General features: G+C 41.0%; 1 pseudogene; it reads right to left on the bottom strand.

The window, feature by feature from the left end:
- Positions 1–653: 653 nt before the first annotated feature.
- LOC112399714 (14-3-3 protein zeta/delta pseudogene) lies at positions 654–2,372 on the bottom strand (annotated as a pseudogene).
- Between the last annotated feature and the right edge of the window lie 10,298 nt (positions 2,373–12,670).

Here is a 12,670-nt window from a genome sequence, read left to right as displayed (position 1 = left end):
CGTTTGTCTCTCTGTCTCTGTCTCTCACTCTCTGTGTCTCTCTGTCTCTATCTCTCTCCCTCTCAAACACACACAGCGTCAGTCACAGTGATGGTTTGGAGTGAAGATAAGAAAGAGAAGACAACAGCTTTTCATACAATTGACATGCAGAGGCCTGCTGTAAGTACCTAGATACCCAGCAGTAACCAGTTCTCCTCACCATCCCTCCCTGGCCAGTTTCCAGATATGAAGGAAACAACCCCTTCAAAAGATTATGTCGAAGACAGCCACAAAAAGAAAGGGAGGAAAGGAGGGAGGGAGGAAGGAAGGGAGGGAGAAAGGAAGGGAGGGAGGAAGGAAGGGAGGGAGGAAGGAAGGGAGGAAGGAAGGAAGGGAGGGAGGAAGCCACAATGTCCACCCAATCCTGCACGCTCCAGAATTCTTCAGAGTACAGTTGACCCTTGAACAACACAGGTTTGAAATGCATGGGCCCACTTATATACGGATTTTTAATAGTAGTAAATACTGCAGTGTAACACGATCCACAGTTGGTTCAAACCACAGATCCAGAACCGCTGATACAGAGGAAGTGGACACATATAGGGAGCACCGACTTTAAGTCATACATAGACTTTTTCTTTTGAAAAGTCCGTTCATAAAACTTTTATTCCACTTACATGAACTTAATACATGTGTTCTTAACAATTATGCTTGGATTGTTCATGAAAATCTCATAAGACATTAAACAAAGCTAGCCATCATCTCAAGTTATTTCCGTTAACTATTTTTGCAGCACATGCATGTTAGGCAAGTATCAAAAACAAAACAAAAAACAAAACAAAAAGCTAAAAAATGTTAAATACATGGGTTTTTTGTTTTACTGCTGCGCTTGATATATATGAAGTAATGAATATCAAGCAATTCATTTTTACTGCATCTTTACTTGTACATTTGTTCTTAGGTTGCCTAAAACATTTAAATACAAATAAAATGAGTGTAGCAAAAATAATGAAAGAAAACAGCAGGTAACTTTACAAATAATGGAATGTGAACCGTTTCCGCCCTTATCCAGAGTAAATTGGGTCACAACTAAAGGAACACTTCAGTAGCTGTAGTCAGTGGTGTGCACACTGAGACTGAGTATTCCACAGATAACACATGGTTTAACATGTAATATCCATGGGATATCTATTTCTACTATAGCCTTGTAAGTGCTCCAAACCTTGAAGTACCCATAGCTACACCTGTGACTAGAACCAATTATCCCTTTTATTCCCCACCAGGACAAACCAATATGTAGTCAGTTTTCTTTGCTTAGACATGGAAGCAGTTTTAACACTGGCCCTTCTGAAGCCAAAATGTACCCAAAGTACTATGCCAAACATTTATAACTTGTATAAAAATTCCACATCCCCATATTGGCCACCTCAAGATGAAAACAGATAACTCCCTAAATGTTAACTGGCTCTACTCCCCTAATATTAAACATAAAAACCACATGGGAAATATAGAAATTCAAATAGAAGTAACATAAACCTGTCATAAATCATAAACAAAAACTAGTTGTGGGACAGCATGGATGACAAACGGTCTACTGTGTCAATTTTAGAACGAGGCAGACGAAAGTTGGAAGGCAGGTTAATTTTCCTCTCCTCCTGCTTCAGCTTTGTCTCCTTGGGTATCCGATGTCCACAATGTCAAGGTGTCTCTCAGTAACTGCATTATTAGTGTGCTGTCTTTGTATGACTCTTCACTTAATGTATCAAGTTCAGCAATGGCTTCATCAAATGCTGTCTTTGCAAGAGAGCAGGCTTTCTCAGGGGAGTTCAGAATCTCATAATAGAACACAGAGAAGTTAAGGGCCAGACCCAATCTGATAGGATGTGTTGGTTGCATTTCCTTTTTGCTGATTTCAAAAGCATCTTGGTATGCTTGCTGTGATTGATCCACAATCCCTTTCTTCTCATCGCCAGCAACAACCTCAGCCAAATAACGGTAGTAGCCTCCTTTCATTTTCAAATAGAAGACTTTGCTCTCTGCTTGTGAAGCACTGGGGATCAAGAACTTTTCCAAATGAGACAGTACATCATTGCAGATACCTCTTAGCTCGGTCTCAATTTTCTCTGTCTTCTCCAGCCATCTGCTGTTTTTTTCAGCACCTTCCGTCTTTTTCTCAGTACTTGAGAGGACCCTCCAAGGTGACCTACAGGCTCCTACAACATTTTTATAAGCAACTGAGAGAAGATTCCTCTCCTCATTGGATAATTCAGCTCCTTGCTCAGTTACAGACTTCATGCGGGCTGCCATGTCATCATCTCGCTCAGCCTGCTCGGCCACTTTGGCCTTCTGCACCACTCATTTTTATCCATGACTGGGTGTTCTGGCGGGCGCTTCCGGGCCGCCTCGGCTCGCAGCCCGGTGCCTGGGCCCGGCCTGCCCGCTGTGCCGCCATCCGGGTCAGGGAAAGCTGGGTGCCGCTGCCACAGCGCAGGGCGCAGAGGCTGCGCCGAGGAGCGGGCGGGAGAGGCAGCCATACATAGACTTTTGATTCCACCAGGAGGGTCCCCCAATTCCACCAGCCCCCTCCCGCCATTGTTGAAGGGTCAACTGTAGCATTTAACAAACCCCGGAAATATCAAACTACTAAAATTTTTCTGTTAGTGCTACCCAGATGCATGACTGTTGCATTTTAAGCTAGACTGGGGAGAATACTTGAAGAATCCTAAATTCTAGCTCCCCTAATAATGTCCTTTGTCTATCATCCAAATTTGCCCTCTGAGTCCCGGTGCTTAGTCCAGTTCCAGACAACTGATGTGCATGTCACGTATCACCTGTACTGGGGACAGCTCTGGACTCAGAGTGTCCCCCTGAGGCTTAGTAGGTGACAAGATAGGCCAGAACAAGGAGACCCAGAACCCCACAAATAGAGCCCAGGGGGAAAGCTGGTGATGGAGAAGGGTCCCAAAAGGGACGACTGGTCTGGACGATTCAATGTCTTGTTTACAACAGAGTAACTGAAAGTACTGTTGGACTAGAGGAATGACTGTGTGTGTGTCTGCAGGGGTAGGGGGAACAGCAGGGCGTTAGAGTCTGACAGGAGGGGACTTTTAAAAGCTGATACTTTCCCAGCCCACAGAAGAAGATCTGGGGTCCCAGGCAGCACACCAAGCCAGGGAGGGGACCATCTGAGGCCTGGTCATGGGAATGGCAAAAAACTAGTCACCAGTTATAGTGAAATGAGCCACATCAGATCCTTTCAAGAATTAGTGATGGTAGGGACTTCCCTGGTGGTCCAGTGGTTAAGACTCTGCTTCCACTGCAGCAGGCGTGGGTTCGATCCCTGTTCAGGGAACTAAGACCCCTCATGCCTCAGCACAGCCAAAAAAAAAAGAAAAGAAAACATTAGTGACGGTATGGATAAACACATAAAACTATACATGGGAGGAAAACTCTAGTTTAAAAATTATAAGATTAGGTATCTAGTCTCATGTTTTCCCCTTACAAATTAAGTGACCATCAACAAATCACTTGACCTCTCTCAGCCTAGTTTAGCTGCTTTAAATGGAGACAATAACCATCACACCTATTACACAGGGTTGTAAGGATCTGATGAAAGGACAGATGTGAAAGCAGTTTATAAACCACAGTGCTCTAGACTTGTGACATGGCTTCTTTCCTCCTTTGCTGCATATCCAAGGGATGCTCTGGACTTGCAAGAGGAAGAGTGGCTGACAATGTTAGGACTTTCACCATGGTAGGAAGTGGGGAAGCACCTGGACTGGGAAAGTATCAGAATCTGTGCAGCTCTTAAAAGCCTCCTCCTGGGGCTTCCCTGGTGGCACAGTGGTTGTGAGTCCGCCTGCCGATGCAGGGGACACGGGTTCGTGCCCAGGCCCGGGAAGATCCCATGTGCCGCGGAGCGGCTGGGCCCGTGAGCCGTGGCCGCTGAGCCTGTGCGTCTGGAGCCTGTGCTCCGCAACGGGAGAGGCCACAACAGTGAGAGGCCCGCGTACCGCAAAAAATAAAAAAAAAAAGCCTCCTCCTGCCAAACTCCAATGTCCTGCTGCACCCCACCACACCCTCACAAACACACACTGAGAGTCATTCCTCTAGCCCAATAGTATTTTCAATTATTCTGTTGTCAAATATATGACTACTTTATTGTAGTTGAAACTGGAGGCATGGAGACCCCAAGGTCCAAAGATGTGCTTTCCTTGGCCTGCTGTTTGGCCTACAAAGGGTACCTCTGCTCCCTCCCCAACAAAAATTAGATATATGCTCTCTATATATTTATATATTTAAATATATATATATATTTAAAAATCACGAAATTCCCATAAAAAGTTTAGTTTTCTAACTTCTCTTGAAAAACCAAAAGATCTAGCAACACTGGGCCCAAATTCCCACAAGGCAACACAAACTTTAGGGAGCATAAGAATCACAGCAAGAGATCATTAAAACATAAGCTGCAAGACCCCATCCTCAGAGTTTCTGATTCCTTAGGTCTGGGATAGGACCGAACAAACAGCATTTCTAACAAGCTTCAGGTGATTTTGATGCTGCTGGTCAAGAGACCATACTTTGAGAACCACTGTGCTAGATCCTTGCATGGGCTGTTCCTGTTCAATAGGGATGCACACTCCAGTTTAACATAGCCCACACCACATCCTATGGTCAGTGACACAAGTATCTGTTGTCAACTATCATGCTTACTCTCTTGTTTCTCTTACACATGCAAAGTCACTTAACTAACCTAATATGCCTGACCTCTTAAGCATTCGAGTTACTAGCAACCTCTGCTACTTGAGGGCAAGAAACCTGCCTTATACACCTCCTTCTCCCTCTCCAACCCCTGTCTCTCTGCCTCTCTCAAACATACACACTCACCATCTTACACAGTATCTTACACATAGCGCTCAACTATGTTAGTTGATTTGAGTACCTGCATAAAGTCTGAATCCTTCAAGGCCTGAGCTTGAAGGACAGCAAGCCTTTTAAGCTAGGAACTGGTTTAGGCCTCCTTCTCTTTGTCTATTGGATCCTGATGAAAGAGCAGGTCAATGCTGCCTCAAATGTGGAGGTGGGAGACAAAGAACAAAGATCATTACACAGGATGAAGCGTAAGCTCTCCTGAGACCCATTTCTCCTTTTTAGCTTCTCAGAATCAGTACTCAGCCCCAAATCCTCTAAAATTAGTTATCATTCAGGAATACTATCAGTTGAGCAATTCAACCAACTGCCTTCGCTAAGTGGTTTCACGATCATCAGCTTGAGGGCAGGGGAAGAGGCCTGGGTGATAAATCTAGATTCCCTCTAACTTTCTTTTCTATGAGCCCATTAATGACGACTTGGAACAAATTCTGGTACACATTTTGAAATCCACCAAAATGCAGGCCAGACTCCTCCCTAGTGTCTACCCCCAACCCACACATGCTCTGTCTTGTAGCCTTGGCCCTAAGCCATGGTTTGTGTAAAATGGCCTCAAATTTAATTTCCACTTAGAGTTTAAATGTTTCTCTCTTCAATAATGAAATATGGGCAGTTCATTCCAGAGAGCTGTAAAGAGTGTCAGTCTTTAAGGCCAAGAACTTTTATCCTTCTTTTACAAGCTGACAGCAAATGAAAAGAGTTTGTTTCACCAAAAGGGATACCAAGGTAATTTGTGAAGACCTGACCTCATTAAAATATTCTTGAAATGTGACCAAAAAGGAAGAAACATCTAAGCAAACTGTTGGAGGCCTATCCTATGTCAAAAAGTGGCCTCAAAGCAGTATTATTATCACTTCCATTTTATGAAAAAGGGCCCTGAGACTTATAACAAGCTCCCCAGGATTATACAGCTGTAATCAAAGACAGAATCAAACTCACTCTCAAGCCCACAACATCCCCATTACCAATTTATCTTCACCATCCATACGTCTTATACCAAGGGCACATCTTCCCTCTAAACTGTCTCTAAAACGCTTAAGAACTCAGAGGCTAAAGATGGCCCCAAACTCAATACATAAAATAGAAGACCCCGTGGTAATTGCTTCTTAAAACTAGAAGAGAGAAACAAAATGAGCACACAGTGAATCAGAGCAAAGATATGCAAACGCATTTTTATAAGTGACAAATGATTCCCAGACTAGAAAGGCTTTGCTTGAATGTAATAACAAATCTCAAGAAAACAGATCCCTCAGAAGGAGATTGCGAGGTAGCAGCAAAGGTATAAGAGTCTGAGAAAAGTCATCAAAGCCCATCAAGCAGCCTCCAAGGACAGTCCTGGCTGGCTGGTCCAATCCTTAATAAAGGGAGATGCCCAAAACCTGTCAATGTCAAGAAGCCCAAAAGCCATGACGGGAAAGACCAGTAGATTTGAGCACATACAAATTAAATTAAAGGATGCCTTATAAAAGTCAAAAGGTGAATGAACATAGAAGAGGAGGAGATATTTGAACACATGTCAGAAAAAGGGTTAATATTACTACTACTATAAACATGCTCCCTCCCGCCAAAAAATGATCAAGGAAAAACAATCCAACAGAAAAAATGAACAGGAGAGGAAATGAATAGACAAATCATGGAACAGGAAATGTAAATATCTCAAAAACACACAGAAAAATTCTCAACTGCACCTGTAGTCAGGAAACATGCAAATCAAAACAAAGTTGCACTGTTTCTACTGACCAAAGTGCCAAAAAAAAAAACCCAAAACCTAAAAATATCAGTATTAGAACTAATGAGGGTATAGGGAAACAGATGCTGTCCCATGATTCTTGGGGATATGAAAATGCTACACAATCCTTGGAACATTATTTGGTCATGTACTGATTTAAAAATAAGTATGACCTCTGACCTCAAATCCCGCTTTGGAGAATTACATATTGAGGCATTTTAAGTGGCAAAAAACAGCCTCAACATTCATCAACAGAGGAATAATTGAATAAATTCTGGACCTCCATATAAATATTGTAGTTATTGAAAAGAACAAAAATAGCATTATTTGGAAGATAGCAAGAGGCAGTGGACTTGAGAGCCACATTGTCCTAGTTCAAATTGCTGCTCCCATTAACTGGGCAACCTTGGGCAAATTAGTCACATCTCAGTTGCTTGTCTATCCACTGGGGATCACAGTACCTACCTTGTATGGTAGTTGTGGGGTCAATGAGATAAAGCATAGGGCCTGGCATCCAGCAAATACTGGATATTCTGTTGGGGGAGCAGGGAAGAACTGTACAAATTGTATAGCATAGATATATTTTAGTTAAAAGTGTATATATGTTTTAAAGCACACTATGTATGTGTGTGTGGTGGTGAGAGGAAAGGAGAAGGTTTTAGCTCTTCCTCTGCATGTCTCTGTGTTGCAAGGAACATGTATTGCCTTTATAGGTTGGAAGACTAATCCTGTAACACTTTTTGAAAGTGGCCTGCTGAGAGTGCTAGCAGGGGTGGAGGCTATGAAAGCATAATTAAAGATCGGGAAGTGAGTCTGGAAGCTGGGAAGTTTGGTGGGTCTGGAGCGCAGAGGGCGCTGTGGAGGCAGCAGGTATAGCAGGTATAAGGCTGGGGGTAGTAAAGGAAGGACTGCGTGTTCTCGGAGGAGGAGCGTGGACTTTCTCCAGATATTCATGGAAAGTTCTTTGGAAGAAAGGAATGCAAAGTATTGGCTGTACTAGGGCAGTCTGAAAGACGTACTCTGCCCCTTCACCAAAACAAAAACTTTCAGTAGCTCCCTCTCATAGGGATAAAGTCCAGACCTACTTAGTTTAGGTCTGTGAGTCTGATAGCCAGGCTTCTCATTCCACCTTTCCCCAACCTTACTGAGCTACTTGTAGTTCTTAGAAGGTTCTGCTCTCTCCAGCTGACCTTTGCTCAGGCTGCAGCTTCTGCCAGCAGTGCCCCCCACACCTTTCCTTGTTCTGCCTGGCTAACTCTTCAGAGTTCAGCTCAAATAATCCTAACTCCTGGGAAGCTCACCTTGATCCCCCGAGGCTCAGTTTCCCTTCTAGGTCCTCCTACATCACCCTGGCATGAACCTAGAAAGAAAACTTTTGACATTGATCTGTAATTGTCAGTTTATTGTCTGCCTCTCCAACTAAACTGCTGGTGCTTAATAGTATTACTTGTTGATTCTTCAGTACCTAGCACAGAACACAAAACAAAGTCAGAAATCTATAAATATTTGTTAAATAAACAAATGTCTTGAAACATACAAGGCATCTTACTCTTTCCCCATTTTTGTATTCCATGTTTTCCCAAAAAGTTTCTCACTTAATGCCCTATCCTATGTGTGCTAGCCCACAGGCAGAAAATCCACAACAGATCATATTACTACGAGTCTGGGTCCATGTGACAGCTATATTGCTCACTGAAAACTAATAAATTAGTATAGGGATTTTACAGTCTTATACTTTCATTAACGTAAGTTCTGCCCTGGAGGAAAAAACCTCCATGTGCTGGCAAAAGCTGACATCTGAGCATTTAAAACAAAAGGGCCACAACTCTGAACTATGGTAAATTACTAAGGTAAAGACCTCTTGGGAGGCCTTCTCTGGCTACATCTGGACCTTGAGTCATTCACTCATTCAAATATGTAATAAACCCCCACTAAATGGCAACCTTCATTCCAAGCACTGAGGATATAGCAGGGAACAAGACAGACGAGCCCTACCCACCATGGAGTCACATTCTAGTGGGGGTTAGCAGAGGGCCAAATAATAAACATGTGAAAAATTAGAGAGTTTCAGGCAGTACTAAATACTGTGAAAACAATTAAGCAGGATAGGAAATGATTAAAGTTGGGGAGAAGGGATGACAGCTCTTTAGATGTGTGGTCAGGATAAAAGGCTTCTCTGAGGGATGGACATTTGAGCTGCAACCTAAGTAATGAGAATGAATCAGCCATGAGAAAATCTGGGAGCAGAGAATTCCGGGCTGGAAAAAGAGCAAATGCAAAATCTCAAAGGTAGAAATGAGCTTGGTGCATTCAAAGAAAGATAGAAAACCAATTTGGCTAGAACATAATGAACAAGGAATGTGAGTTAAGAGCAATCAGAGGGTAGATGTACAACAGATCATAAGGGCCATGATGAGGAGCTTGGATTTTATTCTAATTGCAAGGGAAAGACGTTAGGGAAGTGATAGTCTGATTTATATTGTTAAATGGCTAATGATTGAGAATGAATTCTAGGAAGGCAAGAGTGGAAACCCAGGAGCCAGACAAGAGGCTATTGTCATGGTCTAAATGAGAGCTGCTGATGGCTTGTACCAGGATGGTAGCAGTAGACATAGTGAGAAGTGGTCCATCAAATTTGGGATCATATTTTGGAGGTAGGATCAACAGGACTTGATCTTCGATTGGATGTTGCAGGCAAGAGAAAAAAGAAGAATCAAAGTTGTGATCTTTTGGTTCTTCTCATCAGGAATTCCTGCACCTGCTTGCCAATAAAAATTTATGTTCTGCCGGAGAACCTCCTTTCAGTAACCATAACAAAGTCAAAGCCAGTCAAAATTTCCGCTAGTGTATGACAATATTTGAATTATGCATGCCAATTTATGACAGAGGATTCAAGAACAGTTTATTCTTCATTAAACTTAAGCTTTAAGCTCCTGATTTTTTTTTTTTGTAATCTAAAAAGCAGCTCATTTTCTAAAGACCCAAGTTGCTTACAAAACAAAGATTCGTGCTTTATAATCTTATTGTCTCATATGAGGGCCATATTTTATATCATTGTTTTATGAATGTTAAAAGGCTTAGCAGGCCAAGTAACTTACAGAACAGGAAGAAACAGAATGGCACGCCTGATCTCCTTACAATCAACCCCTAATGTATTCATTCACCTTCTATGAAAGTCTGGCAACAATGTGTCTTGAAGAACTAGCTGTTTAAGGCTACAGAGCAATTCTCTTTCTCCTGAACTTAACTATGCTGATGTTTCATATATTGCCCAGTAACAGTCCTTTAGAAAATAACATTTTGAAAACAAACTACACTCATTAGGATGTACAAATCTATGAAATATACACAAAATATTATTAGAAAAATAACAGGTAGGATTGAATGTAATTTCATGGCTAAAAAAACATAGGAAAATTCACAGTATTTGTGGTGTTAATAGGCACAGCACTGTTAAGGACTGAGAACGTTTAGGGGACTCAGTAAACCACATCCCTCTTCCTACCAAGTTGTGAGCCAACTGAAAAACAGGAAAAAAGTAGACAGCTGAGAACTGTCGCTCTTCCTGATAAAGCTGACGCTGGAGGCGAGATGGCGCCAGTGGGCCTCCCAACACTGAACCCTAGGACAAGGCAGACTTACCACTGGGTTGCTGACTGGCAGAACGGGATTACAGAAACTCTCCCCTCCACCTACTCCAAAGACTTGTCCCTGTAAATTCTGCAGCATAAAGGAATAGACTAGAAGTCATGATTCCTGATGGCAGCCTGGCCCCAAGGGTAAGACTGGCCAAAGGGCTGAGCTTTCTCATGCAGCTTCTCACTATGTAGTATCTTACTCAATGGGGAAGAGGAAAGGCTGGCCCAAGACACCAGGAATGTTAATAAAACCCCCTGCAACTTACACCACATTCCCCATATAATTTTATTCTCTTAACCTAGTAATCTCCAAACTGGAATAAACCTACCCTGGGATTCTACTTTCTAAGAGGAATACAAGCACAGATAATTTTAAGGAAATCAATTCCATTTATTCAACTTTCACCTACTCCTTCCTAAAGTTGAGCTGTCTAAAATATGACTGAGGTTGAGATTTCACAACAATTCAATTTTTCCAATTCTATTTTAAAATCAGTCTTTTCTCACTTATAAAAGACAGGCATCCTCTCACCCATCCCAGATATTACTATGACAATTTGCTCCCATGTGCAAAAAGCCTCTAAGGCACCGTACAAAGGAACAATTCTAAATATTGATGTCAATATTTAATTTAATCAATGCATTATAAGTAGCAGGAGGATTTCCTGGCTTTCCTTATCTTAAATATATTTCTATTAAGAGAAAAGCATGGTGCTAGAAATTGGATATTCTGGTCTGTACGGGAATGTTCTGAGTTCAGATAATTGTAGAGCAGGGTGGCAAGAGTTACGATCATTTTTGTCTAATGCCATTTCCTGATGGTGTCAAACAATACTGTTGAGATAGCAAAAAGAAATTCTGAAGGAGGTTGAGCCCTATTTCATGTGGGTAACAAACCCACAGCAAAGTTTCATGCTCCAGATATCTCTCTCAGAATTCAAAGATGGAATATATGTAGAAAACATTCTGGGAAATACCAGTTACAAGGCACATGTGCTCAGTAATGAGAGAGAACTTGGTGCCATCCTCCTGTGTCTCAACTGCATATTTCAGATGATTTCAAGGAAAAGGATGTTAAAAAAATTCCAAATTTCCTTCTAACAGATCATTACATTACATGTAAAAGGAACATATATCACAGATACATTAATGTTTTGTAGTGCTTTTTGAACAATTATTCAGACTCATGGGAGAAAATATTTTCACTAGTTTTTACCTGAAGATTATTGAATATAGTAAGTCTATACTTGTTTTCTTACCCAAACACTTCTGCTTATTATTTGTTAACCACTTCTCACCTCGTTATTCATTCCTATCTTTTATGTAATAAACTTAGATTTAGATATATAATTTTCTATTGTAAATAATGCATTGAACATCATTTATTCATCTTTTGTAAGCCCTGCACCTAACAGTCCCCCAACTTGTTTTCTTATTGTGTCCTAGCAGGAAATTACATTCATGAACTAACTGGAGAAGAGGAGCTTCATCCATTTCATTAAGAGACATATTTCCAGGAAAATTTTAGTTCTCTTTAGCAATTATTTGGAAAAATTTGTAATGTACTTAAGATTAATTATGTATTACTACTAATAATTGTAAAAATAACTCAATCCAAAAGAAATTTTTGGCATTTAGAACCTTTTGGTGGTAGAAATTTTTTAAAATTATAAACAATTTTTTGACTGCCACAAAGACTGATAGGGTAAGCAATAAAATACATTTGAGCATAAAATATATTTTTAAGACTTCTGTGGGGAAGTAGAATAAAAACACAAATTCAAAGAGAAAAAAAGAGCAATGTAAAATTTCTGTAAATATGGATGATGGTGAGTATTCAATTTCTATGGGATTTAATTTCACTAAATGCATTTTTAAGTGCTATAACCCTTTATACTTTAAAATATTCATATTTAGATTACACCAGAAATTACATCTTTTGCAACTAAGGTCAAAAAATTTTACATGTGAACCTAAAAATTATTTTGGGTGGTATGTCATTAAAAATGTATGAAGACCATTGCTTTGACCCTTTCAGCTTACCCACTGAGATCACCTTAGGACATGGTTATCCCCCTTGGGTAAGAAGTCAGCAGTCAGTTAGCGTAGTCCTGCTCCCATCTTCATAAGGCCACTTCAATACTGATTTCAGCTCTTTTGTGGAATCTCAGGGGGCCACTGGTAAAGGGTAGGTGTTGTTCCCAGAATGCCCTGAATGGGTCAGAACAATACATCAATTAAATCAGCTCCCATGCTATTCTGTACGCAAGGCTATAATTCACAACCTGTTCTATTGCCACGTCAAATTATATCTCACTACCTTGTTCAACATTACCAGAAGTTCTAAAAGAAGATCAAATGATAACATAAAAATACTCTAAAAACTAAAAGCCAA

This window comes from Neophocaena asiaeorientalis, unplaced genomic scaffold (assembly GCF_003031525.2).
Source record: "Neophocaena asiaeorientalis asiaeorientalis breed wild unplaced genomic scaffold, Neophocaena_asiaeorientalis_V1.1 scaffold65, whole genome shotgun sequence".
NCBI lineage: Eukaryota > Metazoa > Chordata > Mammalia > Artiodactyla > Phocoenidae > Neophocaena > Neophocaena asiaeorientalis.
Note: the sequence above shows the minus strand (reverse complement) of the source record. Positions and strands in the feature narration are given on the sequence as shown.